The 20763-nt window shown below is 37.0% G+C and overlaps 1 non-coding gene across 1 annotated transcript; it reads right to left on the bottom strand.

Annotated features, from left to right (window-relative positions):
• Nucleotides 1–11445: 11445 nt before the first annotated feature.
• On the bottom strand, nt 11446–11518 carry Trnaa-ugc (transfer RNA alanine (anticodon UGC)). The gene has a single exon. It is a non-coding gene; the product is annotated as a tRNA-Ala (tRNA).
• Between the last annotated feature and the right edge of the window lie 9245 nt (nt 11519–20763).

Genomic DNA, 20763 nt, shown 5'->3' with positions numbered 1-20763 from the left:
TCAAATAAGGGTTCCAACAACTTAATTTGTCCCCAGGCCCCACAAATTATAGGTGGTGCTTCTTGAGGTAGAAACAACAAGGAACATATAAGTGAGATTCTTGGCTAAAACAGAACAGGACCAAGTGCTTGGATTGGAGAGAACAGAATGTGAGAAAATGAATAGAGGACTTTGAAAGCAAATCTGAAAGAATAAATTTTACTGCAAAAGCAAAGAAAACCAGCACATTGATGAGCAAAAAAAAAAAAAGAATCTATATATTTATAAAATATGTTATGACATGTATAAATGATGCTATATTAAACACTGATAGCATTTTAAATATAAACATGCAAGAAAACAGCCAGGTAAATATTACTTAAAGTTCTAGAGTTGTGGGCAGGGTATAATAAAGTAGAGATGAACTGGAGGCTGGGACAATAGGTGAAAGAAGGTTGCATTTGATAGAACCTTCAAAATATTAAAGAGCCACTTAAGATCTAAGAATAAAACCACCAGAGTGGGTCCTTTAATCTTGGAAGATCCATCATTTGACATTTAGAGCCTTTACTTTAAATGTGGCTATTACCTGAGGTGACTTCTTCTTTCAATCTTCCTTCATAAAGGTCTCTTCTTGGGGGAAAAGGCATAGTTATCCTTTTATTATTTTAAATGGTCAAATGGACCCTTCACTCTACTAACCAGTGAACTTAAAGCTTCCCTCATAGCTACAGATGTTGGTCAGAGCATGGGCAAGCTGCATGAGACCCTGTGAACACAAGATAAACACCTAGATATCAAGGTAATTACCCTGAAGATCAAACATTGTGATGTTTGTTTTTCTGCTTTGTCTGGCCATCTCCTCCCCTTGTTGTCGTATTCATGCTTGAAGGAACAGATGTTACTCATGCTATAAAAGCAAGCCTCTTGTCCTCCTTGCTCATCAAGCACAACTCATTTCATGCTGCTGCTTGCTCTGTGGGTAATAGGTACATTTGATAAACTGTCCATTGCTCCAAAATGACAGAAGAGCATTCTCCAGAGGTCAGCAGCTTTGGGCCATGTCCTGTGTTAACACGGAATGGGGCACTGCTCATGAGAAGTAAGTATTTTGTTATGGCTTTAGCCTGACTTCCAACCTTGTTCCTTTCCAACTCCCCCTGGCTCTGAACATGGAAGACACTTTCCTTCCAAAGGCAGCCTTATAAACAGTGAACCCTCTCTAATTTATTTAGCTTTTCTTGTGCCAATATCCTAATAGTTAGACAGCAACTCCCAGTAAGTGGTTGATTACATTCAAGCAAATACACAGCTGAGCAATTAAGTGCATTCACTTGCACCTTAGCAGACCTGAGGTGGTAGGATTATCTCATAGAAATAATTATGGCTGCTCTATCCTGCCTTTCTGCTGTTTGGGGAAAATTGGCTCTTGAAATTGGCTTTGGGTCAAGTGGGCTGTTGCCTGGTTGTTTCTGACTGAGAACTATTTAGATGTATTGTTTTTTAAAATTAGGTTTACATTAAATGTCATGCTCGTCTTATGCAAAATGGACTCTTTCCAGCTGAGAATAGGGATCCTCATTCCCAATATAGACTTGGTAAATTAGAGGATTTTTTATATATTATGTGTATTTTAATTTTCAGAGAATTGTTTGCAAGCATTTCTTTGGGAAACATCATAGTCTAGTGGAAATGAATACTTGACAAGCAAGAAAACAGTATATTCCAGTTCTTCCATTTATTGGATAGGTTACCTTAAGTAAGGTACTAATGTCTCTCTACCTCAATTTCCCTTACCATTGATTACCTACTTCATATGTTGTTATGGGATGCAAGTGAACAGTGAATAAGAAAGTGATTTATTGGTTGCTGAACATTGTGCAATGATATAAATAAATAGAAACCTGTTAAGTATAGGTCCTGCTCTGTTTGATGGGTAGAACTACTTCAACAGGAATAATTTGTTCACCTAAAGAATTTCATTCTGAAAGAGTGAGATGAGATGAGCCAAGTCAGGGCCAGATACTATAATAATAACTGTAACTTATGTAACAGGAAAATGGAGTGTGGGAAGGGAGACTATCATTTGTTGAGTGCCTCAGTGCCAGCCACATGCTTTGTTACCTGAATGAACCCCAAGAATGACTCAACACGTTATCTGTGTCAGGAGCATACTCCCCTTGGCTATTACAGGAAGAGACAGAAAATCAGGGTACCTTGAAAATATTTTTGATATTAGAAGACAGAAATGGCCCATGAAATGCAAATGAAGAAGTGCTTTAGTATTAAGGCAATAAATAGAAGTGTGTGATAATAGCTAAGATTTCAAAAAGCAGCAGTATAAGCAGAAGCAGTGAAGCTGAGGCTGAGCAAAATCCAAATGGAGGCAAACCATATTTGTGATAAAGATAAAAGAGATCTAGAAGAGTGGCCTTAAGACAGTTAAAAACAAGGTACATCAGTTGTACTTAGGAATATTGTCACCTATTAGCTATTACATTCTTATTAATATACTCAGGTTTAAATGCTTAATGTAGATTAATGTCTTAGTCTTGGTATAAATAAACTATAAGCATATGCATTACTGTTATAGCCTCATCTCTCTGTTACCAATTCACAGCCCTGTTCTGTCTAATTTCTTTATTTAAAATCGACTTAAACCACTTATTCAAAGTGAAACTGCAGTGCTTATAAGAACTGGACAGTTTCTCTATAAGAACTGTATTGTATTCAGGAGTCCTCTTGCCTTGTGAGGGAGGCTTATTGTGGACCACACCAGTCTGGACAGAGGGTGACAAGAGAGTTCCATTAGTAGTCCAGACTTCCTTTCTCTTAGCAAACTCTTCCTTAATAAACATAGGTCATTGGGGCTGGGGATGTGACTCAGTGGTAGAGCACTTGCCTGGCATGTGCTGAGCCCTGGGTTTGATCACTAGCACTGCAAACAAACAAACAAACAAACTAGATCGTCTCATATATAATGTAATGTTTATATCAATATGTGAACTTCTATAGCTTGTTTTTTTTTGGTGGTTAATCAAATAACATATAAGTCTCTTGGCACAAAACAGATGATCATACGATTGCTATTGCCATTATCCTTCCTTTTGCCTCCTTGAAAATGTTTAATCATGAAAATAAATGCATTATTTATCAATTTATATAATGTGCAAGTACTTATTTTAGTTTTACATCACTGTTAATGAGGTCAATAAATTAATTAAAAATCTAGAACTTAAACTGACACAAGACTCCTGTGTTTGCATATTTCATTTCTAATGAGCAATTCCAGTTTAATGCAGTGATGAGACATTACACTCCAGTGCTTAGACTCTTACAGCAGAAAAATGCTTTGAGGATAGTTATGAGAAAGCTTCTGAAAGCTGCATTGTGATCAGACCCAAATTACTTCTGTCATTGTTTCATTTCTTCAAAGATGTACACTGATTACTTGTAACATGTAAAATACCAGGTGAAGGGATCAAGACATGCAGCATCAGATATGAGTCCTGCCCTTATAAACCTTGCCATTGAGGAAGGCCAAAATGATGTAAATTTTTAATTATTTTGTATTATAGGAACTTACCTGTCTTAGTGTCAAGTCATTTTCTGAAGTTGGATGAATAATTGCTAATGGGGAAATGATGGAGAAAGTTGCAATCCAGAGTCTGGCCTATTACCATGAGTGTCCCCATCTGCCCCCACCCCTTGATTTTTTAACCTTAATTTTAACTACATCATTTCTTACACATATTCACATACTAGAAGAGTAAATAACAAGTTATTGCATGTGCTCCCATATATCTGATATGTTCCTTAAGAAAACTTAGCTCCTCACTGACAGTTCCCATGGGTAATACACCACATACCCTATAGATCCCCTAAAATATTTACAGCCATTACTAAAAGATTAAGGAGGTAACTTGCTATTGTTTTTTTTCTTTCTATTAATTTCAGCATAGGTTCCCTCCAAGCTCAGCTAGTCCTCCAACACTTTTCCTCTTATTTCATTTTATATCCTCATGTTCTGCAGTAAGCCCCATTTCTAGCAGTGTGATTGAGTGGAGAGAATGAAGAAGCTGTGAATATGCCTAAGAGAATTCATGATTCTGATAGTACTAATGCCTCATGGGTCCCAGTGAGGCAGCAAACCACCACAGTAGAAGTAGCTGTCACTGTGTATAGACATTTGGAGTGTTTAGTGATAGGGATCCACAGCTGCATGAAGTTTCCAAAATGACTCCTGTGTTTTCAAGAGTGGTACAGGAAATACAAGTGGCTAAACCTTAGAGCACCTTAGACAATTTCAAGGAGTTTCCTGGGAGTGAAATAAGCTGTGCCCTCAAAGATATCATAGACAGCATCAATTGGCGCCAGGCCTGAAAAAGTCTTATGAATGGGATCAAAGTGCAGATATATTGCATTATTTTCTCTACAGCCTATTCTTTATAGTTCTTTTTCTGCTCTTTCTTTTCATGTTGTAAGTTTTTAACTACTCCCAGCTGATTTTTTTATGTTTATTCACATACATTAGTGGTCAGCCTTGACATAATAAGCCCTTCTAACTGTTTGTATGATCACAAGAAGAAGAAGAGTGTTCCTCCTTCCCTGAAGCTGCAGAAAGGCAGTCAGTATTTTGCATTATGAAAATATCCTATAAGATTTACTTCTGACTTAAGAGTCTCAAAAGACACTCCAACTTGGGGCTGGGGATATAGCTCAGTTTGTAGAGTGCTTGCCTCGGATGCATGAGTCCCTGGGTTCAATCCACAGCAACACACACACACACACACACACACACACACACACACACACACAAAGGCACTCCAACTTTAGAAAGTATTGCTGTGTCCTATGAAGATTTGTTAACTCATAAAAATCTGTAATTATAATTACAGTTGTCATCTTTGCAAGTCTGTTGCCCTGGTATTAATATGTTAATTGGATTCTCTGTTTTACAAAAATATGGACTCCTGAGAGATTTCTTCTTTAAAACAGAGGGTATCATTGGCAACACACACTTAGATTTAAAAAAAAAATGTTGTTGCAGAGTGAGTTTCCCAAGAAGCAAACAGTTTAACGTGTAGAATGTTTACTACATGTTAAACTGTTTGCTTCTTGGAACCAACCCCTGTGTAAGGAAGAGAAAAGAAATCAGGTTGGGTAAATGGGAAGGTTGAGCTCTGATGGTAGCCTCAGCTGACCTGATACTGGGAACTTCCCTTCTAAGTTGTCCTGAATTAGCCAGTCGCTTCTTCTCCTACAGAATCATTTTCTGGATATGAGCCACCATGCAGTAGTGTGCTAGAGCTAGCTCATACCAGCTCTCAGGAGCTGATCACTTGCATCAATTCCCACTTTGCATTCAGTGAAGTCAATTATGTTGGTAGCTTGACATCAGGAATAAAGGGAATATTTACATCATGGAAATCAGAAATAAATCAGCAAAAATTATAAATCAGGGCTTGTTTGTTTTATCAGTAAGCTAGTTCTTAAATATTCACTAGGATACCACTGGCACCATGGGAAGAGGTGTTTCTTGAGTGAGGCACCTCTCTGAAATTCAGGTAATCCTGAAGGGGTTGAGAGTACAAGGCTGTATTCTGACAACATTTCCATCAGCTAGGGCTACACAGTGTCCACCACAACTGTGATTCTGCTGGCTTCCTATTTGAACAAAGTTTGCAGAGTATTTGAGTCATTTAAATTAATGAATGATGCTAAAACCAGGAAAATAAATTGAGCAAGGAAGGGATGACAATATGGTGAACCCACCCTGGGCTTAAGTAATAACTGGCAAGGGAAATAGAATTAACCTCCTTTGAGAACTTGGTCTGGGTTCTGGATACCTCTGGGTATGCCTTTAGATTTGGGGGAACTGTGACTCTAAAGAACTATTTTTCCTAGAAACGCATGCTTTAAAAAATTACATAATATGGGTTTAGAATTTTGTTGCTGCCATTGTTTTCTTGCCCAACTTGCCAAATTTGGCATGAGGATGGACTCACAAAATAGTCAACTAACGTGGAACTCAAAGAACGAAGAACTATTTCTATGTTTGAGTGTTAATTAGGTTAAAACCACAACATAAATTGAGACGAGTGTTTAAAACAGTGGAGACCTTTAGCACTGCAAATGGACCAGGTTTTGTACCCTTGATTAATAGATTGTATTTCCTCATGAACAGGGAGCTGCCCACCCCTCTGGAGGATGAAATCAGGGCTTAAAATTTGGATAATGGAAAGTTCAGGACAATGGTGTGGTTGTGTTTTCTCTCTAGTTGTATTTATCACCTTGCCTTTTGGCTTTAGCCTGTTGTTGTTGGCAGGATACAGGAGTAGGAGAATACCAATACTAAACTGGGTGTCAGCACATAGCATACAACTGCTGAAGCATGTACTGTGAGTTAAAGGTTTCAGGAAGGTTGTTAAATATGCTGTCATGCCCCAGTTATGAATTTCAACACACACTCACACTTTCAAGAATATAGGTTAGAGTTTAGACTACTTTTAGTGATCTTGTAGTGAAACAAATCTAACCCACTGTATATGGTGGCAAATATATTGCAAACTTAAGTTTAGCCCCTTGATTTGCAACTTGGCTCTAGTCAATTAGCATTGTAATTTGTGATATCAATTACACAATCTCAGCTCTGACATTCTGGGAAATGCCCTATAATTTTCTCAATTTTTATAGGATATACTCCATATATGTATAAATATGTCAAAATATGCTCTACTGTCATATATATCTAAACAGAATAAATAAAATTTAAAATAAAATTACATTTTTTTCTAATTATTAAAACAAAACATCACTACTCCTCAGTATTCCAGTTCCTGGGAGCACCTGGCTTCTGGGTTAACACAGAAAGCTCCTAAGGGTGTTTTACAGTTTTAAGTTTGTGCTCCTGGAATTAGAGAATTCTTAATACCTAGTAACAAAAATAGGCTTTTAAAATATCAAGTAATTACTGTGTGCTAGGTACTGGTTCTCTACATTTTACACATTCACTCCTTTACTCTTTATTAGAGACCCATGAAGTAGGCATTGCTATTACTCCCACCCCATTGTTCATAGAGAAATTAGGTAATTTGCAGAAAATCACATAGCTAATGAGTGACAGAGCCAGGATTTGAGTCCAGGAGTCTTTCTTCAGAGCTCATGCTCACAATCACTCTGCTATATTGTGTCTCAACTTGAATCTACTTCATTTTGTGTCTGTTACAAGAACCCATTAAAGCACCCTGCCCAAATTATACAACAACATAATGGGTGAAGTAAGCATGAAACTCTGATTCAAATTGTCACACAGCTAAGCTATCTTGCCCCAATGACATTGAAAAAAATCCCATATAAAGTGGAATGTGGGATGTGACTCAAGTTCTCTATCCTCAATGAAAAAATGTCTAATAATGGAGTAGCCAAATTCAAATGCCATTGGTTCTTAAGTTGTCTTCCCTTGAAAAAGAGATGGAAAAGGGAGGGAAATGGTAGAATGTAGATGGCATCGTGTCTCTAGCTTTAATGTGGAAATTGTGATTTTGCTGAAATGCAAGTACTGATTCTCTTTTTCTGGGGTGAGGTGGAGCAGGGTTGTTGATGTTCTGTACTCCTACCAAGTTCCACTTGATGATCTGATTCTCAAGACTTTGTGTTGAGTATCAAGGGCATAGGGTAGAAGAACTTCCACTAGAGACCTATAATGATACTTGTTAGGAATAAAGGAACATTATTGCACCAGGGACATGCAAAAAATTGCACAAAAACAAAATGGCAAGAAAATCCTAGGGAGAGTACAGATGAAGAAGCATTAATATATTTTGGTTTACTGTAAGTACAATGTGATGCAACATGGCCATAAAAGTATGTGAAAGGAGACATGTGGGACAAGTTGCACCTGAAGTCACATATATTTAGTTCTCACTATAATAAACACATAGTTCAAATGTTCCATTTTCAACAGTAGGACCCACAATTACAATGGTTATGGCAGGTATGTTTTTCACGTGTTCATAAATACATAAATATAATAACTTACAATCAACTTTCTATTATCTGTATATAATTAACCTCCTTTGTGCATGATCCTCCAGAAACACACTTATCTTTCATTATACTTGATTTCTCCCATCATCACACCACTTTGTGTATGTCCTTACATAAAAAAAATTAGTTTAATGTCATCTGATGCAAAATCACACATTGATGCAAATAATATACCTCAGAGTCTGTATATACATGCTAGGAAAGATAGAGGTAAGTAATTTTATGTCCTTTAACAATTCCTGAGCCATCAACCAAGGTCTTAAGATCTGGATATTCTGGATTACATGAGTAAAGATATGTATTTGATTTATTAAAATTTCTTGAATAGATTAACTCAGCTCCGTAGAAAAATATTCTGTCCTTAAGAATGAAAATTTTCAAAGCTGCTGTTGTGACAAGTTATATCATTTGGAAAATGAGGAATTGAATGGGTAAAGAAGCCATATTTCAGAGACACGCCCAAATTTGACAGCTCACCTGTATCAGGCTGTCATTCAAAATGTTAACTGAGAAAAGCAATTAACATTTCACCTGTATGGGCTAACATGTTTATTCATTAGTAAGGTTAAAAATCCATTCTGTATTTTATGGAAGATTTATGCAAATAATGGAAAGCAATTAAGATGTTTCTGGCCCAGATGTCACTATCAATTACAAGGCAGATTCCTATAGATTGAAGATGAGCTTGGTGCTTACTTAGAGGGAAGCTGAAAAATATAATCAAGGTATATAGGATAGAAAATGCTAGCTTGAGAGTATAAAAAAGAAAAGAAACCTAACCTCCAATCTGTCTTAAAGGTCTGAAGAAAACTACTTACCACTTTGAGATAAGGTAAAATAGGTCAGAAGGAGCTGGGAGGGAGAAGGGTTGGAGAAATAGGCAAGTAAGCCAGGAGTCTGACAGCGTGAACCTCCAAGTGAATTTGAATGAGGTCTGGGTAAAGAGAGACATCAAGAAGCAGTGGAACAGAAACACTGAAGTACAAAGATAGGAAAGGAAAATTCGTAAAGGAAAGCTTCAGGTATCCATGGCCTGAGTGATTTCAAGAACTCTTGAATCAGGGCAGTTGAGTCCCTGTTGCTACAACCACAGCTTAACTGGAGATGGTTATCTGACAACTGCCTGTAGTACCCAAGAGGTTTAAGAGGAGCACTTGGAGAAGTGTTGTGTCCAAGTTGTGTCTGAAGATTAAAAACAAATAAAAAAAAAACACTCCTTGAAGTTGGGCTTTTTTAATGTTCACAAATATTGGATGAAATCAAATAACTATGTCTGCCTCCATTTTCCAGAAAGATTGTTTACATACAAAAATATGTTTCTAATTTTCACTTCAAATTGATTATTTCCCTGATGCTTTTTCTTAGGTATTTATATTTTCATATTAGTGTGTGTGGCTATCAATTGAGTTTGCCATTGGAGGTACTAGAAAATGATCCTATGAGTCCCCAGATTTGATGTTGTTTTACTTATTCTGGAAATACTAAAAGTCATGCCTAGATCATCAAATGCACCTCCTAAGCATAGTTCAGTTATTTTTAAATCTACTTCTCAGCCAAGGTCTTACATTAGAATCACCTAAGGAGATTTTATTGATGTCTTGGTCCACTTTTTAAAAACTGCAAATGATTTTTGTGTATAGCTAGGGTCAAAAACTGCTGGTTAAGGGGCTGGGGATGTGGCTCAAGCGGTAGTGCGCTCGCCTGGCGTGTGTGCGGCCCGGGTTCGATCCTCAGCACCACATACAAACAAAGATGTTGTGCCCGCCGAAAACTAAAAAATAAATATTAAAAAAAAACTGCTGGTTAAGGTATAGTGAGAACAAAATCAAATGATAGCATAATATGAAATTTATAAAAAAGAAAAAGATTAGAATTTTTGACATAAATTATTCATATCCTGCAGTACAAGTGACAGCAATTGGAAAGTTCTATGAAAAAGGTAAACCATAAGAGATGCCAGTGCCAAGTGATCACTCAGTAAGAGGAATAGGATTTAACTTTTTTTATAGGTTTCTCACTGTATGATAATTTTTTAAAGATTCGTCTTTTCCATATGATCAGTTAACTAATGAGAAGGAAACTATGATAGTCTCCTGTTAATTAGCATATTTGATTAGCAGCAGGGGAAAAGAAATGAGTCATTGTTTCCAATGTATTAAATTGTGATTTTATTAGTCTGGTCATATGTGAATTTACACAATTTGCTACCAGGTAGATGAAGATTAAATCAAGGGTCATACAGTAAACAGGGTCATACAGTAAACTTTTGAGACTATGTCTATATAGTCTCCTTTGCAACTACTCATCTCTGCCATTGCATCCTTTAACAATTTGTAGATGAATTGGTTGGCTGTGTTCCAATTAATATTTGATTTACTAAGGCAGGTGGTGATCTTCATTTGGCCTATGTGCCTTAGTTTGTCATCCCCTATTATAAATAGGTAAATGTTTTTGTTGTTGTGCTAAATGTAAACATCAATCATTTTTTCTATCAAAAATGTAAGTATCAAAATATAAAATATGAGGCTTAAGTATCATAATTCAATGCAAAGGAACATTAAAGAAATATGAAATTCTAGGAGCAAGTTTTCCTGTTAACTTAATCACTTTAATTGCTGCTTAATTTAGCTTCTATTCACTTTTCAGTCTAAAGTAGAAATCTAATTTTTCTAAAACATTTCAAACATTTTAAAAGCCAGAAGCCCATTTTATATAGAGATAAAGGCAGCAATGTTTATTAGCTCTTAGTTTATGACTTTAGAATCCTTGGTTTTTCCTTTCTCCTATTTTCCTAACTTTAACTGCCTGCTTACAATTATCACAGAGGGCATATTACATTACTATATAGCTACCAGTCACATTTAGAACATCTTCATTGACTTCCATTTATTTTTCTTGCTCTATGGCAAAACCATCACAAAAGAAAAAAATATATTGCATTGTGAAACTATGGGATTGCATTAAAATCTTACAACCTTTTCCAAACAATGTTTTCCTGGAACCTAACTTTAAAATATACCTGATCAGAGGCTCAGTGCCCTCTCCAATCTAGATTCAGGTGAGTGGATTACAGAAATTCCAGGCATCTTTGATTGGGGGAGTCCCTGTACACACACACACACACACACACACACACACACACACTACACATACTACACACACTAAATACCTTGTTTATATAAGGTATTTGTAAAATTCTGTAAAAAGGGTCTGAGAGGGAATTCCAATCCTCAGTTTCCTTGGACAACAGGCATAAAAGAACACATAAATGTTTCCTTCATCCTTTCTTCCAAAGGATATGAATGTAACACATGCATAAAGACAAGGATGTTAGGGGGAGAGAACACACTATTGGGCCTGATAGGAAATGGAAAATGCAGATTAATAATCAGAGTTCATTTACTTTCTTTCTTTTTTTGGTGGTACTGGGGATTGAACCCAGGGCCTTGTGCATGCAAAGCAAGCACTCTACCAACTGAGCCATATCCCCAGCCCATGTTCTCTCTGATAAGTGGATGCTGATCCATAATGGGGGGGGGCATGAGAAAAATGGAGGAACTTTGATTGGACAAAGGGGAGGGAGGGAAAGGGAGGGGCATGTGGGCAGGAAAGATGGTGGAATGAGATAGACATCATTACCCCAGGTACATGTATGACTGCACATATGGTGCGATGCTACATGAAAATATCATGTACAATCAGAGAAATGAAAACTTGTGCTGCAATTGTGTTCAATGAATCAAAACGCATTCTACTGTCATATATACCTAATTGAAATAAATAAATAAATTCAATTTTTAAAAAAGAAATTGCCTAATGGGAAAAAAAGAATCAGAGTCCAGGAGAGTAACAGACACATCTCCCCAGACATGGCTAGATCAGGGGCCAATGCCCAAGTTAAAAGGAAATGAGTTACCCATCAGTAAAAGACAATAGACAGCAAAAGGTGCCTGCAGACAAAATGCTCATACCATGTAATGCCTGAAAGCCATATAAATAGTCCCTATTCCAGTAACTGTCACTGCACAGAGAGAGGACAGAAGGGACAAAATTCTAAATTGGCTTAAAATACTGAAATGCCTCAGTTACTATGAATATCTAATATTAATTTTTTGCCTTTTGCTGTAATAAAAGTTCAAAGTTCAAATTTAGTGAACTATATGAGAATTCCACAGTTTGCACATTTATGTTTGTAACTGTAGTATTTGGTCTTGCAACCTATGCCTTGGAAGATTGAAAAGATCAACATTCAAAATAAAGTGAACTGACTCATATGTCAATGTGTTATGTGTATAGCCCAGCATGGGAATTCTGGACTGAACATAACCATTCTGTACTACTTTTCTGCCATCATCCTTTACAGAAGGATTTCTTGGTATATCTTATGCAGTGGAAAAGGCTTTGGTATAGTCTTTATCAGACAATAAATTTGGCAAGTATTATACAGACAGGTATAGGAAGGTCTGCACAGCTAAAAAGAAGTATCTCAGAAAGGAACATTGTTAGAACAGGACAAATCCCAGGCTGCCTAGCCTGATAGTGGTTTTGACCTGGCTTCCACTAATGTGACTCTTGGTGATCCTCCTAATGCTAAATCAGGAGTCATAGTGTATAGTGAAAACAACTGGGGCACCACATTCCTAAATCAATCACACGGTTTTGAAAACCCTCAAGGCCCACTATATAGAAAACCTGCTACCAACCCCTTCAACACTTAGATACAGCCTAAGGAATTATCCCAGATGATGGCAGTCAAACAGAGGGCCTCATAGACTGCTTTCCCAGTGTGAGCCATAGAGATGGCAGTTTTCAGTTTTTTAAAGAAAGATTTACCCAGAATTTCCTCCTCTAAGCCTTGTGCTCCAAAGCAATAACTTTGTGCTGAATCAGGTACAAGCTGGGCAGCAAAATTTTTACACAGGATTCATTCATTGGGCTCAGAATCTTTGCTTTCTTTTGAACAATGCTTTTTGTCACCCCTGCAATTATATTTACTTTTATAATATATTTTAAATGGGCACTTTTATATATATATATCCTTATTCTAGTAAATAGTATCTATCATTATAGATTTACATGCTGGGTTTTATTTTCCATCTCTTAAAATAAATATCTAACAATTAAAAATGTTCATACATTACCTGAGATCATCATACACTGGGAAACAAATGATAGCATACGTTTTAGTCCAGGGCATTGTGAAGTAGAAAATGGATACCCAGCTCTAGTCCCTATCATTTTTTTAACCTAAACTTTCCCTATTTTTTAATTCACAAGGATACACATCTAATAAGGGAAAACTGTGAAATATATAGATATATAGGTCCAGGCTAATTCTTCATTTATGAAAAATTTCAAACTGTTGACCAGGAACTTCTTAGAAATGGCCAATTCTCAGGCCTCACCCTCAAGCTACTTATTTTGAAACTCTGCGGTGGAACCAGAAATCTCTGGCTAAAATGATAATCTCTGAGTTAGAGAACTTCGTGGAGAAACTAACACTTTAACAAGACCCTGAAGGCTGAGAAATATTCAGTGGAGGTAGACAAGGAAAACATCCATCTTGGATAAATGTATGAAAAAGAGGCACAGGGGAAAGAGAACATGTAAATATTAGGAGATGGTGAAGACACTGACTAGCATGATTCAGATGGTTTGAAAAAGAGCGTGCATTTAAAATAGGTTGGTTTGAAGGCATATCCGTTAAGAACTGAGAGCTATTTGGAACTTTATGTTTAAGGGCCCATACCTGGTTTCAAAGATTAAATAGAACCTGAATTTGAGCATATTGAAAGGCTTCCTTATGTCTTTCTTCCTAGTGCAGTGTTTCTTAAAATGTGATGTGAATCCACCAAGCATCTAAATCACCCAGACTTTGGCTAACTAAGTAGATCAAGTGGCCCCATCTTAGCTCTACAATATAGGAACATCTGTGGTATGGAAAATTAAACAGCTCTTTATGCTTAAGAGTGCTCCAGGTAATCCTTATGACTCAGTTGAGTACTGTCCTTGGGGGTCCCCAAATTGATGTATGCTGCCGATTTTCATACATCCTGCAAGCTAAGAACATTTTTACATATTTAAATGGTTGAAAAAAATGAAAAGACACTATTGTGTGACTCTTATATGGTATTCAGATGTTAGTACCCATGGAGTTTAATTTGGAACACAACCATACCAATTTATTGTTGACTGTAGCTGCTTTTGAGCTATAGCAACAGAATCTGGTAGTTGGAACAGGGACCTTATGGCCTACAAAGCTAATAAAAATCTACTATTTGGCTATACACACACACACACACACACACACATACAGTTTACTGATCCCAGATCTAAGTGATCCACAAGATGTATGTGATTTTAGATTTACCTGATCTGCTGATGCCTATACTGGGGAGGGATACAAATGAATTCTTGGAGCTGAGATATAAATCCTAGAACCCAGCCAGTTGTGGTGGCACATGCCTACAATCCCAGTGGCACAGGAGGCTGAGGCAGGAGGATCACAAGTTCAAAGTCAGCTGCAGCAACTTATTGAGGCCCTAAGTAACTTAGCAAAAACCTGTCTCAAAATAAAATATAAAAAGGGCTGGGGATGTGGCCCAGTGGGTAAGCACCCCTTGGTTCAATCCCCAGTACCAAAAATAAATAAATGAATCCTGTAACCTCCTTAGCTTTTTGGATAACAGAATTCAGTGTTGCAATGCCTAGAGATGTCAAGAAGACAGTAAGAGTGGCCCCATATGATAAGCATCTCCAAATTAGGAGCTTATGCCATAAAAAATAACTTATTTTCTCTCCTAGAGACAGGCCTGATTATTATAGTGATGGGAAAGGGCTGAGTTGGGAAACATTGAGAAATACTGCAGTTGGAGGCATTTTTCTCTAAGGTATGAATTTGATCTGGAAATGGCTGCCTTTGAATCAGACAAGTTCAGGATGAGGTAAGTCACATGACACCATTAAATTTTCTAGAATTTTATGAACCATGATTGTTTTTGAACTTTCTACATTGACTTTAGGACTGCAAAATGAATGGCTGTTGAAAAAGGAGCTCTAGGTTAAGGAACAGGTAAACTGAAAATTCTAGAAGAAATTGAATTCTGCAGTAAGATCTCTGGTTTTTATTCTCTGGCAAGAAAAACTGTGTATCAGTATAGTTTAGGATTGGATACAATGCTTGTCACTCCCTCTCATACACACCCATATCACAGTAAGAGAGCAAGAAACACACAAGAATGCTAGAGTCCTTTTCAGGTCCACAGATCCTAGGATGTTGGTTAAGATACTAGTGTTTAGGGCTGGGGTTGTGGCTCAATGGTAGAGTGCTCGCCTAGAATGTGTGAGGCACTGGGTTTGATTCTCAGCACTGCATATAAATAAATGAATAAAATAAAGGTCCATCAACATCTAAAAAAATTTTTTAGACAGATACTAGTGTTTAATGCAAAAGTCTCAGTTACCTCATTCAACCAGGGCCACAAAGTAGATGGGGTTTTTGAGTCTCTAAGGGGTGAGCAAAAATCCTCTCCTGAAAGACACAGTGGGTCCTAGCTTTAAACTCTGTGGAATAGCTGTGGACTCCCCAGAGAAAAAGGAAACCAACACATCTGCCCCACAAAGAGCAATTAGGACTTCTGAGACAGCTCAGAGTCTCCAGTGAGGCAAAGAGACTGTAGCACAAACAGCACCAAATACTTTAAGAACTCTGCATAGAAACAAAAAAATAAAAAGATGTTCTTTTCATGTGGCAGGGTGGGGTTTCCAGGCCTGCAGTGGCCTTTCCTCATCCTGATCAGAAACAGGAGTCGCTGATGTAAAGGTCAACAGAGTGCAGAGCTTGTTTCTACCCTGGTGAGGAGAGATTTCCCTGACTGAAGGAATCTAATTGGTTGCTGATGAGTCACAGATGCTGAAATCCACAGGCAAAAGCATCTGATTGGCTGTCACTCTGTTTCAGCATTCCCAGCCCCACAAATCGGTGATGAATGGTACAGAGGGAGCAAAAGCTATCATTTGAATCAATTAATATGATGAGAAAGGGTGGGAGAAAGTACCTCTCCCACACACCTAACCTAATAGCTATTCCTGCTGCTTCACTTTCTCACTGCTGCATTACAGGAGTCCTTTAAAAAGAGTCATGCAGGAGATAGGAAACTTTTGAATGCTATGTAAATGTCAACTGTTCTTATTGTTGTTTTTCTTCTGCTTACATCAGTAAGGTGAGGGTTATAAGCAAGAGGACAAATACAGAAGCAGTCGTGACGAAAAGCTCAGGGAGGACTCTGGCCAACAGAAAGAATGAGGGATATGAAATAGAGCCTCTGGGACTCAATTCTAATCTTAGCCTGGTTTTGACGCTTGTCTCCAAAACCTGCAAGAGACATCTACAAGATAGATTTTCTTTCTTTCTTTCTAATCTCAGTACTATTAATTTCCACAAGTCTTTGAAGTTGGGAATCTTGGACCACACAGTGTTGTCTCTCCTACACATACTGTATCTCAAATGTTTAATTGCTAGCACATATAAAGATAATTAACACATGTATAAGGATCAATGTGCAAAATTCATTTTGTATTCATGGCAATGCTGCAACTCAATATCCATGTTTATAAGATGAACAGACTAAAAATCAGAATGATTAGGACACTTAAAGTTTGGGGGACAGTTGGAAAGCCAGTGGGGACCCAACACCCACCTACTGATGATGGCCACACAAGGAAGCAATAACCTCCAATTGTCAAAGAGTCTAGCATTAATTTATAGACCCTGGGATATGGATTTGTCTACTAAACACTTACCAAGTCTTCTGCTTACCAAGCTGTGTGTGTTAGCATTGTAACAATAGAGATGTAGATTTTAGCCTCAAGATGCTAACAGTCCAGTGAGAGAAAGGGCCAGTCTCATGTGTTGGAAAAAATACATGTGGCTCTTCCCAGGGTGACATGGGAACATAGAGGGGGAGCATCTCACCAGCTCTGGAGGTTGAGAATTTCAAACAACTTTAACCTTTGTGGTTCTCAGGGTCATCATCTTCACTTGATACATTTGGCCCAGGCAGATGTCTTTAACATGATGTCCGTGGATAGATTCTCTGAAGCTCCTGAAAAATTCTATAAATTTGGTATCCAAATGTACATGTTTAAATAAGAAAATGAACAAGATCTGAAAATGTTCTCTGACTCAGAAAAGGCTAAAAATCATTAATAACGTCTCTAAGCTCTAATAGTTCTTCCATCTCTAACAATCTAGATATTTCACTAAACATCAAGCTAAGAGAGGTAGAAAGGAAAAATAAAATATGAATAACTCTTTATAGAAAATATACAAAAGTATGTAGTTATAATGACAATTTTTAATTGTCTAGATGTCCTTTTAGAAGACTTCCAATTAAAGATTTTATGATTACCAAGAGAGCATTAAAAAAAGTTTCTAACATAGGGAGTCTCTGCCATTGAGAAGTTTTACTGTAGAATTGCCAGAAAAATATAAACAAAATAAAAACCCTGAAGGTCACACCTGGGACTTCAGAATCACTTTATTTTCTGCAAAATACACTGAGATTTTTATTTACTTTGAATAAGATAATTAACCCTATACAGGCATCATGTGTCAATAAACCATGGAATCCTGATTAATTACATTGATGAAAGTTAAAGAATGCCCCAGGGAAGGTTAAGGAGCATCTGGTTGAGAATCCTTTTATAAGTCATAATTCAGTCTATTTCTGACAGTCTTCCAGGTCTCACAGGTGGAGCCTCCTAACCAGGACTTACAGACTCAGCCAAAGCATGGGGCACTTTGAGACTATAATAGAAATATTCTTAAGTCAGTGACAATTAAGGATCCCAGATCATGAACATGGATGCTTCATGCTTTTTTAAAATTTTTTTTTAGTTGTAGATGGACATAATATCTTTATTTTATTTATTTTTATGTGGTGTTGAGGATCAAACCCAGTGCCTCACACATGCGAGACCCAGCCCCTAGGATGCTTCATGTTTTTTGAACTTGTGTCCTACTCTGAACTTAGATCAAAGTTCCATACTCTTGGCTTCAGGCTTTTCTTTAATAATTGCAAGTTTTGCCACTTGATGTGTAGAGTTCTGCTTTGGTTTTCAATGGTTGTCCTATCAGGATTCTGGAGTCTTGTTGATTTGCCACATTCCTCCTTGGTATTAAGGTCTTCAGGAGAAGCAAACTCTATCAAGCACTACTCTGTTGGAAAGCATTTGCCTTCATAAGTTAACCCCAGTTCCTTCTCCTTTATTTTGACCCAGGCTTCTCTAACTTCACTATTTGACTTGATTTATTTAGTTCCTTGGCCTCGGTTATTATCTGTGTAGCCCTTCACTGTACTTCCTGATCCCTTGTTTTGTCACTCAGGAGGTCAAATGTGGTGTCTGGTCTGTGAAACTGGAATATAGTACAATGCCAAACTGTATGTGAGAAAACAATACATTATGAAGAAAGACTAGGATTTACCATATTAAAAAAGATCAAAAGCAAATTCAAGATGTTTAGAAATCAGTAGATTTGTCTTAAACCAGGAAGTGAATGAGGAAAAGCTTAGGGAAACCAGCATTAAAAATGCAGAATGGTTAACAAATCATTACTGGTTTATAAAAAGAAGTCCAAACTTGGCTAGTGGGTGTTACTTTAATAAGTACAATTCAAGAAGCAAGATAAATGCAAATTAAGGTGCCTCATTTATTTCACATAAAAGCTAAATGCCATTCTACCCAATAGATTAATATGTGATGACAATCATGTACACATTTACACAGCATTAAATAAATGGCTTGAGAGCAATTACAGTGTTGAAAACCAAGAATGATGGATAGAAATCACTGTCAGATGATGCAAGCTCAGGACTTGAATGCTGAAAAGACCATTATTTGTTGGCAACTATTCATCTGTTGGCTGAATGGTAGCAGAATATGTAACTTTCCAAGTAAAAGATTTGCAGTTGGAAATGGGGAGAGTTGCTTGTGCCTCAAGTTTGGTAAAAGCAATATTTGAAAGTTGACAGCCTCTATTTGATGTCCTTAGAATAAAAACTAGCAGGAAGAAGGGGCTTTCTGCAAGGGTGAACTTTACTAGGATTAGTAAAAAAGGAATAGATTTACCCCAAATAATTTATAGAATTTATTAAAGAAAGGGCACATGAGACAACACTGAATATTCAGAAGCAGACTGGATAAATGAAACATCAGATTCTGGAACCAAATCAATCATTAACCTGTTCTGTAATATTAGAGTACCTGAAGTCTCAGTTTCCCCATCTGTAGCTGCAAATACTTGGTCAGTGTACTCTGCAGGCACCTCCCAACTCTAAAAGTTTATAGTTATATATAATTCTGTGACAGACGTGCAAATTCTGTTTGGTGATTTGTGTTCATACTTGGGTTGCTACCTCTTCCCACACCAGCACACAATTGAAATACTTATTTTCTAATTATTCCTCTTTTCAATTCTTCATTGGATTCCTCCATTTTAGTAACTACACTCCCACTCTGGAACTACTGCTTTGTGTCTGCTGGGAAAAATAATTCACCCTGAGAAATTATTGGACAAATGAGTCACCTTTCCTACAAGTATTGATTTTTTTTCCAAAGATGATCAGGAGGAAAGGCCATGCATAACACAAAAAGGTGAGTGGCCTATGCAAACAATTCAGTCATCAGAGACAAATGACTGAGAAGAGCAATTATTGAGAGGAAATCATCCAGAGGACACTTCTACTATCATCTATAAAGAGTTTGTTGTTGTATAAAATCCTACATTTAATAGCTTATTGTTATATAGTTCTGTGAATGGCATGTGAATCCTATTTAGTACCTTTGGACTTGTTTCTTCTACATTATGTTCCAGAGCCTGAACCCTAGTGTCTGCATTGGTTTAGCAGTGACTAATGTTTACATAGGCATATAAAAGGAATTTTTATTTAAATAATAGTGGCAGAATAGGGAAAGTATAAACCTGCAAGAGAGTTGAGAATTCATATACCATTTACAAAGGTCATAGAAGAAATTTACAGGGAATGAAACAGACCAAGTTATGCTATGTGCATTTGTGAATAATCACAGTGAATCCCACTATTATGTATAATTATAATGTCCCAATGACAATTACTAACATAAATAACTAAATAAATACAAAATAGAGGCATTACTCAATCAACAGATATTGTTAATTACCTGTGATGTGCTTGGTACAATTCTAGGCACTGATGCTGTAAGAAATAATCCAGAGGAAGATTCCTGCTCTCATGAAACTTATACATGGGTAGAGGAAAGAAATTAATCAAGAGAAATATATAAAATGTGGGGTGTGTTGAATAGTGATGAATGAAGGAAATAAAGATATAAAGCATTTACAGTAGCCATTTTAGTTAGAGAAGAAGGTTTTTCTTGAGATTGTGATTTTTGTGGAAAGACTTGGGAGTGAATCCTACATAGTACCAAGAAGAGCATTCTAGGCATTGGGAAAAGACAGTACAAAGGCATTATGGTATGTTCAGGAAAGCAGTCTGCCTGGTATGTTTGGTGAACACCATGCTTCTTTTGTTTGAAGAAAAGCATAGAAGCCACTATGGCTGTCGAAAATTGAGTAAAGGAAAAGAAACAGATATAGAGGTCAGAGAAGTAAGTCACATAGTGTGACTTAGAAATATTAAGGCAAATATCAAAATAAATACCTACATTTTTACTATGGCTGCCTCCAAAGAACAT

The sequence above is a fragment of the Marmota flaviventris genome, chromosome X (assembly GCF_047511675.1).
Source record: "Marmota flaviventris isolate mMarFla1 chromosome X, mMarFla1.hap1, whole genome shotgun sequence".
NCBI classification, from domain to species: Eukaryota; Metazoa; Chordata; class Mammalia; order Rodentia; family Sciuridae; genus Marmota; species Marmota flaviventris.
Note: the sequence above shows the minus strand (reverse complement) of the source record. Positions and strands in the feature narration are given on the sequence as shown.